Source organism: Ambystoma mexicanum, chromosome 1q, assembly GCF_040938575.1.
Source record: "Ambystoma mexicanum isolate Mex_15411 chromosome 1q, UKY_AmexF1_1, whole genome shotgun sequence".
NCBI lineage: Eukaryota > Metazoa > Chordata > Amphibia > Caudata > Ambystomatidae > Ambystoma > Ambystoma mexicanum.
Window position 1 is genome coordinate 610,117,494 of NC_090922.1, and position 15,912 is coordinate 610,133,405.

A 15,912-nucleotide genomic window follows, 5' to 3' on the forward strand; every position below is an offset into this window, starting at 1 on the left:
TGTAGGTGGGGCGAAAAGAAGGTGTACCCACCGTGGTTCGGGTTTGCTGTTCGCCAGATGTCCACCCAATAGTGCTCTCTGAGGAGGGCCTGCAGGGCCAGATTGTCCTTGGAGACTCCCCTGGGTGTCCCCCCTCTCGCGGACCACCAGTCAAGCCTTGGGTCCATTATGAGGTTGAAGTCCCCCCCCCCAGTATCATGGCTCCCCCTGCCCACTCGTCCATGACATGAAAGACCTGGGTGAGAAAGTGTATTTGTTTTGAGTTGGGCGCGTATAAAGTGGCCAGGGTAACGCGCTCTCACTCACAGGTTCCCTTAATGCCCAAAAAACGACCACCAAACCCCCTCTTGGTCTCTACGTCTGTGAGACGGAACGCCCTGCTCAGGAGGATTCCCACCACTTCCTTCTTAGAACTTCTGTGTGAGGCCCAGTAATTGCACCCAATGTCTTTCCCCTTGATCTTCGATTCCCTGCCTTGCCTGTAATGTGTCTCCTGTAGGAAAACAACCGTTAGTAGCTTACGGAACATATTGTTCGTGAGAGATCTCTTGTTCTGGGAGTTAAGGCCCTTGACGTTCAATGTGCCTATCTTTGCTTCAATCATTTTCATTTTTCGTTACGCGCACTGAAATCGCCTCTAAGTGTCTGCTACTCGGAGCCCATTGCAAAAAAAGTGTCCATAGTTTGAGCTGGTTTTCCCTTTCCCTTCGAGCCCCGTGGGGGGCACCCTGCGTTCCCCCCTCCCCTCCCCCCTCACTCTCCTCCCCCCTTTACCCGTTTTGTGGGGCGTTCGCCGCCGGGTCCCCGGGTGGGGATGTGACTGGCAACGAACCACCAGGGTCGCTTCCCTGGCCCCGGGAAAACATTTTCTTAGGTGTAGCACTTTCCAACCTGTCTCTCTTCGTTAAGCGCCGGCCCTTTCTGATCCGTGGCGGGGAACTGGCTGTAGCGACTCCCGAGCCAGGACCCCCCGGCCCTGTTACCTGGTTGTGTCTCCTTTGCCCTTGGCGGGGAGTATCACGACATGAGGCCTGGAGAGGTGCCGGCCATTGTCCGTGTGGAGTCACCGGGCATCTTCCAATAAAACCATTCAACAGCCTCTAAATGGGCAACACTTCACCCCTGACCGAAGTCGATTAAACAAAGAACCCTCCACAGGTCATGGGGCAAAAACACTATGAACAGCGGGCTCCATGAATCGTCGCGTGCACCCGTGGGGTGTGGATCAGGCCTTCTGTACAGAAAGGCGAGCCTTGGTTACTGCTTGTGTGCTCATATAGGGTTTCCTCGGTCCGTGGGTGGATGTATGGTTTTTCGGAATTTACGTGAGCCTTTAACCTTTAGCTTCCCCTGGGAGAGGTCTGTGCTTCGAGGGGCACGAGGGCGGTCTCCGTTGGTTTCGTCCGTATTTTCTGATGGTCCTGCGATGTCGCCTGTGAGATCCTCGGTGGACCTTCAGATTTCCACTTCCGTGACTAGTTGATATCTCTGGCCCTGCCATTCAAATGCTAGGAGGAATGGGTGGCCCCAGCGATAGAGTGTCCCCTTTTCTTGTAGCCATCTGGTGATAGTGCCGCATTTCTTTCGCATCTGGAGAGTGAGGGCCGAGAGATCCTGGTAAATCGTCATCCTGGAGTTCTCTTTTTTTTTTTTTTTTTTATTTTTTATTTTTTTTTTTTCTTTTATTATTTTTTTTATGGAACGCTTCACGAATTTGCGTGTCATCCTTGCGCAGGGGCCATGCTAATCTTCTCTGTATCGTTCCAATTTTAGTATATGTGCTGCCGAAGCGAGCACCATCCTGGAGTTCTCATGTTAAATGTCCCGTAGGGTTCTAGCCCTCTCCAGCACCCTAGCCTTGTCTTTATAGTAGTGAAATCTTGCAAGAACTGAGCGTGGACCTCTACCCCCCCCCACCGGCCCGATGGACTCTATCAAGCAGGAGGGTCTCCCCCGAGTCCAACCCCAGGACAATCCTGATGATGTCTTGGATTTTGCTTTCAAGACCAACCGGGGTCTCTCCCTCCGTCTCCTCAAGGCCAAAAATTCTCAAGTTGTTTCTCCTCTCCCGGTTCTCCATGTCGTCGGCCTTGAGCCAGAGGTCCTCCTCGTGGCGGTGCAGTTCCTGAAATCTAGTTTCCATTTGCTCCTCGAGGATGTCCGTCGATGCCTGCTTGCACTCGACCCCTTCTACCCGATCCTCCAGCGTTGAAACCTTGGCCGTGAGGTCCGCCAACTTGGCCCCCATGTCTGTCCTCATACCTATAATCTCTTCTAGGATCGTTTGGATGTTACTCTGTATGGCATTCATGTCCGGGGGTTGCGAGGCTATGGGCCCGGTCTCCATTTCGAGGGACCCAGGCGTGTATTGATACTGCGCAAGGGTCTCCCTCCAGTTCATGGGGTATCGATCGCACCAAGCTATAGGGTTCTCCTGAGTTGTCTGGGTGGCGGGTGGCGGGGTGCCCCAGGCGCACTCCTGCGACGGCCTGAGCCTTCTCCAGTGGTCGGGTGGGCGCCTCTGCCTCTAATCCGGAGCCCCGTAGGGGCTGTGGGGAGGTAGGCCGTGGGGGCGGTGGTCAGGTGCGGAAATGTGGGCCGTTGAGATGGTCAGGCACGGACGAAGCACCGGTGGTGAGAGCGGTAGGTGTGGCGGTGGTGCCCCCGTATCCCCAATGATGGATGGGCCGGTCGCCGGTAGCCGTTGGAACCTCCCGGACAGCCCGCCCGGCGTTGGGCCCTGTGTGTTGAGTCAGAGCTGGTGGAAAATTCGACTCCTCCCACCGCTACGCAGCTAGGCGATGTGCGGCTCCCATCCGGGGCCTTCCCTCGGGCGCAGCGGGGTCACCGTTCACAAGTCATTATCTCGGGAACGGGGGCATCTCCGAAGTCTGGACCAGCTTCTGGGTAGTCCACAGCGGTTCCCCTTCTCAAGGATCGCTGATAGATGGGGTTAGAAAGCACTTAAGGCATGTTTTTCCGTGAGTTTCCCGAGGCCATGCGGGCAGCTTGAGATTCAGGCGGCCATCTTGCCCGCGCCCCCTGGTGGCCTCCTGTTTGTAATTTTGATGTGAAGTGATTTGCATTTATTGACTGAAAGTATTTATTGTCTGTCACCTGTTTTGATGAAAATGCTCTCGAAAATACATGTTTATTTCAATACATAATTATTCTAATAAGCTGTTAGTTTCTTAAATTGATGCGCCTAGATCTTTTCGTGTTTATTGTTGCTTACGATCAGAACATCATTGCTTTAGCTACTAAGTCCCTTTCCACTGAATTCTTATCCTGAACTCGTAAACCCTACCAGCTTGCACAGTAAGTATATTATTTTCCAAATTCTTAAATCAGAAGCGATTATCTGTGGCTTAAATTTAATAATCTTGCAAATATGGAAATTGGTGGCCCTTCGTTTAAAATACCAGTGGCACTGATAAACTGTAGGCGTTGCCATTCCGATTTGGCTGAGTCAGTCAAAAATGTCGTATTAAATTGTAAATAGACTAATGCTTACCGAATGCTGTACCTCAGAGAATACTTGCTATACGCACCCACTGACATTTCTAAGGAACACTTATGGTCTGATTTTATGTGAGGCAACAATTGTAATATTATCATCTGTTGAAAAATTGAAAATCACCTTCAAAACATATCTCCAAATTTATGATCCTTTTTTGATACATGAATTGTAACTAACTGGAAGAGGGTTTTAATGTTGTTTACATTGAAAGGTTGTCATTTTTTCCCTAGGTATCGTACCTGTTTTTGCATATTTGTATAACAAAAGACATGATTTCATGGCTATATCATACTAAATAAATATAGATGTTTTGCCTGCACCTCACTTGATCCCTGACCACCTCCTATGCTGCTGGGGTTGATTGGAGATGTAATTTGCAAAAAGTTTGAATTGATAATTCTGTTGAAACCATTGTATCTCCCACAATGTTTGAGGTATACGTCTACCATAAATATGGCAGCACAATCATGTATCCAGGCACCTTATCCCTTAAAGGCTGCGTGTCCGTGTTCCAGGAATGCAAGCACTCCCTTGCAGATGTAGGTTCACTCAGCTAGCCTTTAAGGGATAAGGAGCCTACTGTCTGTACAGAAAGTTACTACTTGACATGAATTACAAAAATAAGGCTAAAATTAAGGAGGCCAAACGTTGCAAAGTGGTGTCTATTTTGGGGGAAGGGGAATCTGGAAAGGGTAACAATGGAACATGCATACAATGGCGTCTAGTGTTTTGTGGAACACTTCAAAGTAAGAACGTGTTCATAAAAGTGACTTTGAATGCTGAATCTCGAATATAGGATTTTAATGGATGACCTAACTGAGGGAGTACACATCCCACACAATCCCTAAATTGGGATGAGGAAGAGTGTAGATGCAGCAAAACTGAAACACATCACTTATGGCAATTACTTAATTATGGACATCCAACCCCCTCATTTGATAAACCCAAACATCTCATAGCAAACCATGTGCTGCTGCCGAACTATAGCACCGTTTCCGGCGCCTGATATCCCGGTGACACCAGAACATTACAATGCCCAGAGGGCCGAGATGCCAGGCGCTGGAAAATGTTAGTCCACATTCCCATGGGGTCCCATAGGACTCTACACATATTTAAAAGGACTATTCATGGGCTTTATCCCCAACAGTGCACCGAAAGTTTTTCACACAAAATACTGTTAGGTTAGCGATTCATTTTCTTTGCCTTTTTGTCACTATCACTTACTTGCCCTCCAACCAATCTTTCTACTCCCTAGTATGGTGACTCACCCTAGACAACGCTAATGTGCCACTTATCTAGGATTAGAGGATAGGTAAGAAACTTGCCCTATGACTATCTAGAGACAACTGTTTGTACTAAACAACTAAAAAGCACAATTCTGTGCTAAGCGCCTTACAGGTGAAATCTGATTCATTTATTCTTTTTTCTCTGAACTGGCAATTTAAAATAAGATTTAAAAATTCAAAATAAACTGAAACACACTCTCTGTGTTAGTAGACACCTTAATAGCACCACTAATTGTGATTCTACATATATTGGTGCTACTCAAGTGTTTCTCTCTTTTATGCAAATTTTGTGGTATATGCTTGTGTAGACCTGGGGACCCAGTCAGTGGTCCTTAATAATAATAGGTCTGTCCGGCCTACAGGTTTCAGTTGTGTGGTGGATAAGCAACTTTCTTCAGTGCTGCCACAAAAACAACAAAATAGAGAGTAAATATATCAGCTCTTCACCGCACCTACGCATAAGAGAAAGGGAGAGGGAAAAGGGAGGGGGGCTGAAAGTGGCAACAGGTGGGTGGGAAACTCCCTCCACCACAACAAAACTAGCACTGTCCTAATCAAAGTGGGACAAAACTACAACACACTTCTCCCTTCATCGTGCTCACCACAGTGGGACAAACTGCACAAACTATGCCCCTCCTCTGTAATACTCAGTAAAGGAGCACAAAACATCTGAAAAAGAATAACAAACATGTTCTCTCTCTAAAGAGTCCAAGCACCCACAATACTTCACAATCAAGCTCAAATCAAGGCTCCCCTAACAACCTCATCACATTAACTCTGGGCCAAACAACCCAACATGAACCAGGCACGGCTCCGATAAACACGAGAGACACACCATAAACTCAAAACTAAAATGAATAACCAATGTGGTTATTAACCTCTCACTTCGGCACCAACTTAACAAAATGCAATGCCCAATACCAAATCACAGTCTGATGGCTGTCACCGAAAACAGCAAACAGATTTTGCATGTCCAATGTCAGACTAACCAAATGGCACCAAACACAACAAACCACCAGGGTAAATCCCCACTGGCAGAACTGTATTGCGCAACACACACCTACAACAAATTGGGTGTCTAGCACTCCAAAGGAAAAAACTACTGGGTGTCCAACACCTCAACTCCTACTCCTGTGTGTCCAAAACCCCACCACAGGCCAGGTGCCCAACACCTACCACCAACATGGGTGTCCAACACCTGAAATGGCACATAGCTAGCTCTTAGCTCAATATAGCTGACACTACACTAAAACGCACACATAATCTCAATGGCTGCCTCGAACTGGATGAATGGTTCACTACGCCACACTGTAAGTTGACAACACAAAACAACACGCATCTTCACCAACACAGAAACATACAAAATGAAAAAACCCTATCCTTGACAAGTCCATGCCCTGGCTTAAAGTGTGAATATTGCTGTTGGTTTCTTGTGAAAGTAAAAGTTAACACAAAACATACAATTCTAATTTTCCTTTCTCCTACTGCAGAGGCCACGTCATGCACATACTCGTCCCACACTTAACAATTTGCACACTAAAAGATCTAATCATAACAGTCCTCACATCACTGTCTGGCCCTAATACAGATTTCCTTAAAGAACCTTAACTGGTCTGAGTCCAAATCCTGCAGAAGCAAAATATGGCTATTGCCTGGCTTGCATGAAACGGCCCCATTGATCAAGCAAAACCATGACCCTCCAGAAAACATTGCTCTAAGCTCAGGCACAATATTGTTAATAGGCAGATAATACAAATAATAATAATAATAATAATAATAATAATAATAATAATAATAATAATAATAATAATAATAATAATAATAATAATAATAATAATAATTCATAGCAACTGCCTCTCCTGCACCCCGATATCGCACTGGCAAGCAATGCTACTCACTAAAGTGACCATACCAGTCTTATCCTAGACAGATACATGAGGAAATAGACCTGATGTAACTAAAGATCGCAAGAATAAGCAAACTCACTGTTAACTGACATATGTGCATGCAATAGACACAAAGCAAATATGCATTCACCATGAAGAAACCCAGACACTAGGTTAATTATACATTTATACTCAAACAATATTTCTTGCAAACATAAAGACGTGAAGAACATAACATAAGCTATGTGTAAGTTGTGAAGGCATTAGGAAGTATGACACAGGCAACAGAAATTACTTAAAACTTAACATATAACTTAAATGTCAGGATGGTTGAAGGCCTAACTTGACCTATGCTAAGGTGGGATTCCCCTTCCTGAATAAAACTAAGAAATGTCTTAGTCAAAGAGTTCAATTTAAAAGTCTGCCTGTGTCCAAAACCGTTCTTGCCCTCACAACTACAATCAAGCAATGTGTAGGGATGTTAAAGTAAAAAGAAACAGTGTTTAACTCAATGTTCTTAACTTCTTCCAGCTAACAGCTTCCGTTCAGCTCCCCTTCCCCAAGTATTAGAATGTTCCATGAAAAAGGCTAAAAGTTTACCCTTCTCCAGTTTAAGGTGATTTAGTTCAGCACCAATCCTTAGGGTTCCCTTTGCCAAAGATTCAAGTAACACAATCCAAAACAAAGGGGTCTTGAGACTCCGGTCCCAAGACAACAAGTCTAGTTCCTTAGGTCTCAGGATTCCCTTCCTCAAGACTGTCTTAGTCTTTTCAGACGACTTGAACATACACCAGGTTAGCCTGACCCTCTTTCTGGCTTTATGGGAAATGTTAGGTGAGGTGCTGCGCTAGGATTAAAGACAATCAAAACAGGTTTGTTCATCCAAATAGTTTTTGGAATTTATTAAAAGTTTCTTTAGAAACAATAGCTACTGTAATCCAGTCGTAAGCAGTGCATAGGCCTTATTATAAGCCTCTTTTTATAAGCCAACCTTAACCTGATGGAGGCACGTGCTTATGTTTTCTCCCTTTGTCGTGCTTTATCAAGGTGTTGCATGAAACAATAGAATTGTTTTGGGCACGAAAAGCCTAGTTTATTAGTCACAGTTGTTTACCATCAATTTATTCTTAGTAAACTGCTGCTTAACAATCTTTTGGTGGTGAACTGTTGCTTAACCATTTGTCTAATATTTACCATTTGTTGTTCTGCTTGTCAGATATTCTGTTAGTATAGTCATTTCATAAGCAGTGTCACTGTATGTTACAGATTATTGATTTTGTACAGTTTGATAAAATCAAAGTGTGCACTCATAAAGTCATTTGACTTTTGGCATTTGCCTAAAATACAATGTCATCCATATATCCCTGTGACAGCACAAACGCGGGCACCGCCATCCTCAAGAGAGACATTGCTTCACCCAAAAGGGTCACCATTGAATATAACCTGTTTGAATTTAAGGAAACTGCAATCCTAGGAATTACCAGTTTGAATAACACAAGAACAAATCTGAAACCAATTTGATAAAAATACTTTGCTGCAGAGGTGTGCTGACTTAAGAGCCCACCAACCAGGAATATACGGATGGCATTGCATACAACTGCAGCCCCTTGACAGGCTGCAGGTGTGGAACTCTGATCAGCCCTGCCTGACCTGAAATACAGGGACATGTTTGACCTCAGAGTTCCTTGCAAGCATCTTCTTCCTCCCAGTACCAAAGTGCTGTAAAGAGGTAATCCTCATTACTCTTAGGTGCATCTTCTTTGTATCAGTATTGTCAAGGGGTATATGTGAAGATTTGAGCAGAGCTCGCTTATAAGAGCCCACAAAGGTTGGAAAAGGGTTAGGGTGGTTGTCCATAGGGAAAGGGGGGTACCCTGTCCCACCCAAGGGGACCCCACTCCCAAGGACCCTCCACCCAGGTGATCATCCCTCGCTTCTCCACCCCAGGGTCAGGATCCAAGAACGATGGCCTTTCCTTGGCCACCTGCACAGAGGATCCAAGGGGAGTAGGGAATCCCCTCAGGTTTCTCACAAAGCTGAAATGCAACACCAACGATAAACATATATAGTTTACTAACATAGAAACGCAACAGTAATAGCCAGCCATCTTTTCCAAAATGGAAATCGCAGCACGCATTAAAATGCATAAAATGCCTTGAGGCTTCATGGAAGCTCAAACTGGTAAATTTACTGAAACACAGACATGTGCAGGGCACTAACAAGTAGCTGTGCTCACGCTGCCAAGGTTACTGAGAAATTATGGAGGGTTTGAATGGCTCAGAAAGAACACGAGATTATAATTCCCATGGCACAAGACATATTTCTCTTAGATTAATTAAATAAGAACTAGCCTTTAAATGCCAGGTGCAGGCCAACTGTGAGCCCAAAACCCTATGAAGAATGGATTATCTAAGTCCCTATTGGTCAACAAAGTAATAACATTCATGCTCACATTAACTAAAATCTCAGTAAATGCAGGGTGAAATAATTCAGAACATAGTCCTCTCACACGTGACCCATAATTCAAGAACACTGCCTATTCATCAGCCCCAGACACAGATGGGCACCTGCTTCAACTCCTCATGTACTCTCACAACCAAGGCACCATGCAAGGTCAACTAAAAAGGGGTCGCTCTGGCTCGTGTCCTAGGAATAAGTGATGGTATATTTTTATTTGAAAGGAAAGCAGTTGCTAGGATTCTCTCCCTCTACTCCGATTTTGACTTATGTGTTTATGACCTGTCATTGCTCAAGATTCTTAAGATGCCAACCAATGAAAACTCTCAAGGCTATGTTGCCCTGTACATGTTGCATTAACCAATCAAGTAATAAAGAAATCACATTTATTCACCATCATCAATTTAGAGGTGGTCTCAGATGGCCATCAGATATGTTATAACCAATGAAAAGACTAACCCCTATCTTTTTTATATGTATACAATTCCCTTAAATAATCCCTCCACCCCATAGGTTTTTGTGACCAAGATGGTAGTACGATGTCAGTTGTGATGTATTTTTGACTTACAATCAGTTGTTGTGCATGAAACTTTTTGAGAGTGATACGAGATCCTTAATGCTTGTATGCTGTCCCTGCTTTATGTGGATGATTGATAATAAACCAGTTTTTGCCATTTACTTTGTCTATTCCCGTTATTGAGTGTGGGATTTCCCGGCCCATCATTTCAACTTAAACTGGGGTTTTCCAGACCATATTTACAATATCAATAACTGAAAAAGTTTCACAGAACTCCTCCTTATCCAGTTGTAAGTTCAAGCCCCTACTCTCCTCACCATACTCAGAGTAGCCTTGATCCTTTCCTTTTGGATGGACCCCCTCTGCCAAACTCCAGCTCAGTACAGTCTGTACCCAAAACAGTCTCCTGCATCTGCAAACTGCCTCCACACTGCCCTTTTCCACTGTCAGCCTAAACTCACCTATGTCTCTTCTTACAGGACACAACGTCTCTACAGCATTGTGAGGAAAGTATCTCCTGGGCGCACAAAGACAAAATGGCCCGCACGTCCATTTGTCGAACTGGTGTCATCATCATTGCAGTCTCAGACCCCATGATGGACAGAGCTCCTGAGTGCAACCAGCCACTGGGCACAGCCATCTCTCTGCTGCCATCTCAGCCCAATGCGCCCCTCTGAGAATCCCACAGCCTGGAGCCCGCAGTCGCCTACCTCTTGAAGATGCTCTGCTCGCGCACCTTCACACACAAGAGGTAATGTCGGCCGCATCTTCCGACTTGCTCAATTTCACACCGCACTCACATTAGAGATGCCCTTACCATTAGAGATGCTGGGCGCCTCCCTCTTCCCACCTGCCCAGACAGTTCCTCCACCCTCTCACAGGCCCTCCATGCACACAACTGCTCTGGCTCCTGGCAGCTGCCCTGGCTCCTGTGTCCCTAATGTACAAGTGGCTATCTACTTGCAACTAGTAACTGAGTAAAGAGTTTCATCACTCACCTGAGACTCCTGTCTCATATGTCCGGGGGGGGGGGCATCCTAATAGTATGTTAAAATGTTTTGTTGAGGTGAATTAGATGGTCTCAGGGCACAGTCTCATAAAAGTTACTAGATCTGTTGTAACAAAGAATAAAAGTAGATGAGCAAAGAAGTATTTTTTGGGGTTAAGTGTTCATTTGGAACAAAAAAATATGCCCTGTATCAGAGAATTAGTTTGTAAAGTTTAGTTAGTTTTGGAATTGATGTTATGAGCTCCTGGAAAGTATTAACTTATCTGCAACGTTTGTAAGAAATAGACATAAAATAACAGGTTAGATTGTTTATGTATGTGTGATTAAAGGATTATCAGTAATTTATTTCAAACCATAGTCAAATGTTTCATTAAATGGTGTCTCATCCCATGCTGGGCATACCCATGATGCAAACCCATGCCCGCTCCAAATGGTTTCTCCATGGGGAATTGGGCCCCGGTAGAATCAGATGAATTACACATTAGCAAATGTGGCAATAGACATTTGTCAAGAAAAGGGGTCATTAGATGTGTCCTGGGAGAAATTATATTTGAGCACTGCAAAAAATGTTGAGGAGTCAATGTTGGAAAATCTTTCTGTGAATTTGTTTGTTTTCTACCGTAAAATGGTTGAAAGCAAAGCAGCAGATAGACATACCAATATTAAAACTTATCAAGATTCTGTCCAAAATACTTCAACAGAGTTGATAAACACGCAGCGAGTACAAGAAATAAAACAGTTGAAAGAAGTAATAGATGTTGATTATACGTCCAGTCAGCATTGATACAAAATCACAAAACAGAGGCGCAAGGCAATGAAACATACATACAGGTGAAAGAAAATCATAATGCAAAGATTTTGAGTCTCAAGCCTGATTAATGCTTCTCATAAGTGTATACAGTCACAGGATAATTTATAATGTAAACCAAATGAACATACTTCCAACACAAATTGTTTGTTTGATAATAGGTGATTTGGAAATTAGAATTAGAAAATCCAAGAAACAACAGCAAAATTAACTACTGATGTCAAATCAAAGAATGAGTTTGATCATCCACAGCAGGATTACAATGCACTAAAGGAACAAAGAACCCAAATGGCCGAAGAAAAGGAGACTCTTATTCTAAAAAATCAGCACCTTAATTTACAATCGATACAACCCGGCAGAGAAGGAGCTCGAAACAAGGTGTCTGGACAAGAACAGTTGAAAATGAAAATGTGCCACTAAAGGAGAAACTCAAAAAATTAAATGTGCTGACCTCACGCAGTCAGTCAAACAAAAAAGGCAAATGTATTGTTCACTTGTTAGGCGCTTATACAGGAAGCACATACGGTTTAAAAGCGCACACAGGGCAACAGGGAGGGGACAGGGGATGATAGACAGTGTAATTACAACAATGTTAAATAATTAAGTGCAACAAAATAAGAAGAGACAATGGGGAGCATAAGACAAACCTACTATGACTTGTGAGTGTTCAGAACGTGCAAGTGCAGATGGGAGAGGGGTAATGGGATAGGTGCTGTGGTGCTCTTAGAGCGCAGGTAAGTGCAACCTCCAGTGGTAGAGAGTGAACCGAGGCAAGTGAAGAGGATAGAAAGCAGCTGGGATGATAAGATGTGGGAGATCAGGGCCCCGAGGATGCATAAGGGCCCTGCACACCAGTCAGGCAACTGACCAATTAGCAGGTGAGAGAAGGGGGGAAGGAGGAAGTAAAGAGGAGGTCTTGAGGCTTTTCCAGAACTTAAGGAGGTCCCGCTAAAGATGAAGAGGGAGTGGGTGGCAGTGCCAAAGAATAGAGCCCACTGAGGAAAGCGATCAACCACCTGCACTCTGTTTAGAAAACGGCTTTGAATGCAAGGAGTTGGTGCCAGAGGAATGCAGATGTGTAGAGGGCGAGTATTTGGTCAGAAAGAGTTGCAGATGGAGTGGTCCCCAGCCCCAGACAGCCTTGTGGATAATACAGAGGGATTTGAATTTAATCCGTGCTGCGATCGGAAGCGAGCGAAGGCAGGAGAGATGCGGTCCCTGGGCTTGTGGCCAAGGATAAGACTAGCTGCCCTTCTCTGGATTAGCTGGAGTGGTCGCAGAGTGGACAAAGGTAGAATAAGGAGGAGGCTATTGCAATAGTCAAGCCTAGAGAGAACCAGAGCCCCGGGAACATTGAGTCTCTGGGGGAAGGTGAGGAAAGGTGGAATTCCTTTCAGAAGGAAAGGCTGAAAGTGGGATTTCTTGGCAATGTCCTGAGTATGAGGGAGGAAGGATAGAGAGGAGTCGAAGATGACTCTGCACTTTCTGGCTTCCGAAGAGAGAGTAGGAGGAGCGCCCATGGAAGAAGGTCAGAGTGAAGGGAAGAAATCAGGTGCCGGGGTCCCAATACAGAGGATCTCAGCTTTGCTGGCATTGAGGCAGAGATCATTAGAAGTACACCAGGCCTAGATGGCTGAGAGGCAGTCAGGGATGAAGGAGGGTGCACGGGAGTCTGTAGGAAGTTTGAAGAAGAGTTGTGTGTCATCAGCATTGCACTGGAAGTTGGGGGAGAAGGAGGAAATGAGGCGTGTCAACAGAGTAACTGTTTCCATTACCTAAATGTACCCATACAGAAGGTAAGAAGTGGTTTCTTTACCAGAAGCAGAGTGAAACCTGGACCTTCAGATGGTATGGGGGTAGGTGGTCCGCTTAGTAAACCACGAGTAAACAGAAAGGGAAATAAAATGTTCCTAAAAAGAGAATTTCTGAAGACATGTTCAACAGTAATTTAAGGGAGCAAGAGTTACAACACATGATTCAACAATGAGACAATTCATCTCACCTTAGTAACTTTGGGAGACAAGGGATGCAACCACAGAAAGGTATTTTCAAATGTCCCATCACCCGTGACCATGCCCCACAGACAGCCCACACCACAGGGGCCCCCCCCACACCCGTGTCTATCCATACCCTGTAGGCAGCTCATCACCCGTAGCCATGCCCCGCAGGCAGACCACACCACAGGGGACCCCCCAATACCCATGACTATGCCCCGCAGGCAGCCAGCCCACACCACAGGTGACCCCTCAACACTCATGACCATTCCCTGCAGGCAGCCCACACCACAGGGGACCCCCAATACCCGTGTCCATACCCCGCAGGCAGCCCATCACCCGTGTCCGTACCTCGCAGGCAGCCCACACCACAGGGGATACCCAGCACCCATGGACATGCCCTGCAGGCAGCCCACACCACAGGGGACCCCCAGCACCCATGTCCCTACCCCGCAGGCAGCCCATTACTCGTGTCCATGCCCCGCCGGCAGCCCACACCACAGGGGACCCCCCAATACCCATGACCATGCCCCGGAGGCAGCCCACACCACAGGGGACCCCTCAACACCCATGACCATTCCCCACTGGCAGCCGACACCACAGGGGATCCCCAATACCCGTGTCCATACCCCGCAAGCAGCCCATCACCTGTGTCCATATCTCGCAGGCAACCCACACCACAGGGGACACCGCAGCACCCATGGCCATGCCCTGCAGGCAGCCCACACCACAGGGGACACCCCAACACCCATGGCCATGCCCTGGAGGCAGCCCATAACCCGTGACCATGCCCCGCAGGCAGCCCACACCACAGCGGAGCCCCAAAACCCATGTCCATATCCCGCAAGCTCGTGTCCATGCCCCACAGGCAGCCCACACCACAGGGGACACCCCAACACCCATGGCCATGCCCTGCAGGCAGCTCACACCACAGGGGACACCCCAACACCCATGGCCATGCTCCACAGGCAGCCCATCACCCGCGACCATCTCCTGCAGGCAGCCCCCACCACAGGGACCACCCAACACCTGCCCCGCAGGCAGCCCACACCACAGGGCACCCCCAATACCCGTGTCCATACCCCGCAGACAGCCCATCACCCGTGTCCATACCTCGCAGGCAGCCCACACCACAGGGGACACCCCAGCACCCATGGCCATGCCCTGAAGGCAACCCACACCACAGGGGACACCCCAACACCCATGGCCATGCCCCACAGGCAGCCCATCACCCACGACCATGTCCCGCAGGCAGCCCCCACCACAGGGGACCACCCAACACCCATTACCATGCCCCGCAGGCACCCCACACCACAGGGGACCCCCAATACCCGTGTCCATACCCCGCAGGCAGCCCATCACCTGTGTCCATACCTCGCAGGCAGCCCACACCACAGGGGACACCCCAGCACCCATGGCCATGCCCTGCAGGCAGCCCATAACCCGTGACCAGACACCACAGGGGACCCCCAGCACACATGTCCATACCCCGCAGGCAGCCCATCACTCGTGTCCATGCCCCACAGGCAGCCCACACCACAGGGGACCCCCAACACCCGTGTCCATACCCTGCAGGCAGCCCACACCACAGAGGACCCCCAGCACACATGTCCATACCCCGCAGGCAGCCCATCACTCGTGTCCATGCCCCGCAGGCAGTCCACACCACAGGGGACCCCATCACCCGTGGCCATGCCCCGCAGACAGCCCACACCACAGGGGACCCCTCAACACCCATGCCCATTCCCCACAGGCAGCCCACACCACAGGGGATCCCCAATACCCGTGTCCATACCCCGCAGGCAGCCCTTCACCCGTGTCCATACCTCGCACGCTGCCCACACCACAGAGGACACCCCAGCACCCATGGCCATGCCCTGCAGGCAGCCTACACAACAGGGGACACCCCAACACCCATGGCCATGCCCTGCAGGCAGCCCATAACCGTGACCATGCCCCGCAGGCAGCCCACATCACAGGGGACCCCCAACACCCATGTCCATACCCGCAGGCAGCCCATCACTCGTGTCCATGCCCCACGGGCAGCCCACACCACAGGGGACACCCCAACACCCATGGCCATGCCCTGCAGGCAGCTCACACCACAGGGGACACCCCAACACCCATGGCCATGCCCTGCAGGCAGTCCATAACCCCGACCATGTCCTGCAGGCAGCCCACACCACAGGGGACCGCCTAACACCCATGACCATGTCCCGCAGGCAGCCCACACCACAGGGAACACCAAACACCCATGACCATGCCCCGCAGGCAGCCCACACCACAGGGGACCCCCAACACCTGTTCCCATACCCCGCAGGCAGCCCATCACCCGTGTCCGTGCCCCGCAGGCAGCCCACACCACAGGGGACACACCAACACCCATGGCCATGCCCCACAGGCAGACCACACCACAGGGGACTCCCCCATCAACC

General features: G+C 47.9%; 1 non-coding gene across 1 annotated transcript; it reads right to left on the reverse strand.

Moving 5' to 3' along the window:
• Positions 1-1,690: 1,690 nt before the first annotated feature.
• On the reverse strand, positions 1,691-1,797 carry LOC138565207 (U6 spliceosomal RNA). The gene has a single exon (XR_011301109.1). It is a non-coding gene; the product is annotated as a U6 spliceosomal RNA (small nuclear RNA).
• Between the last annotated feature and the right edge of the window lie 14,115 nt (positions 1,798-15,912).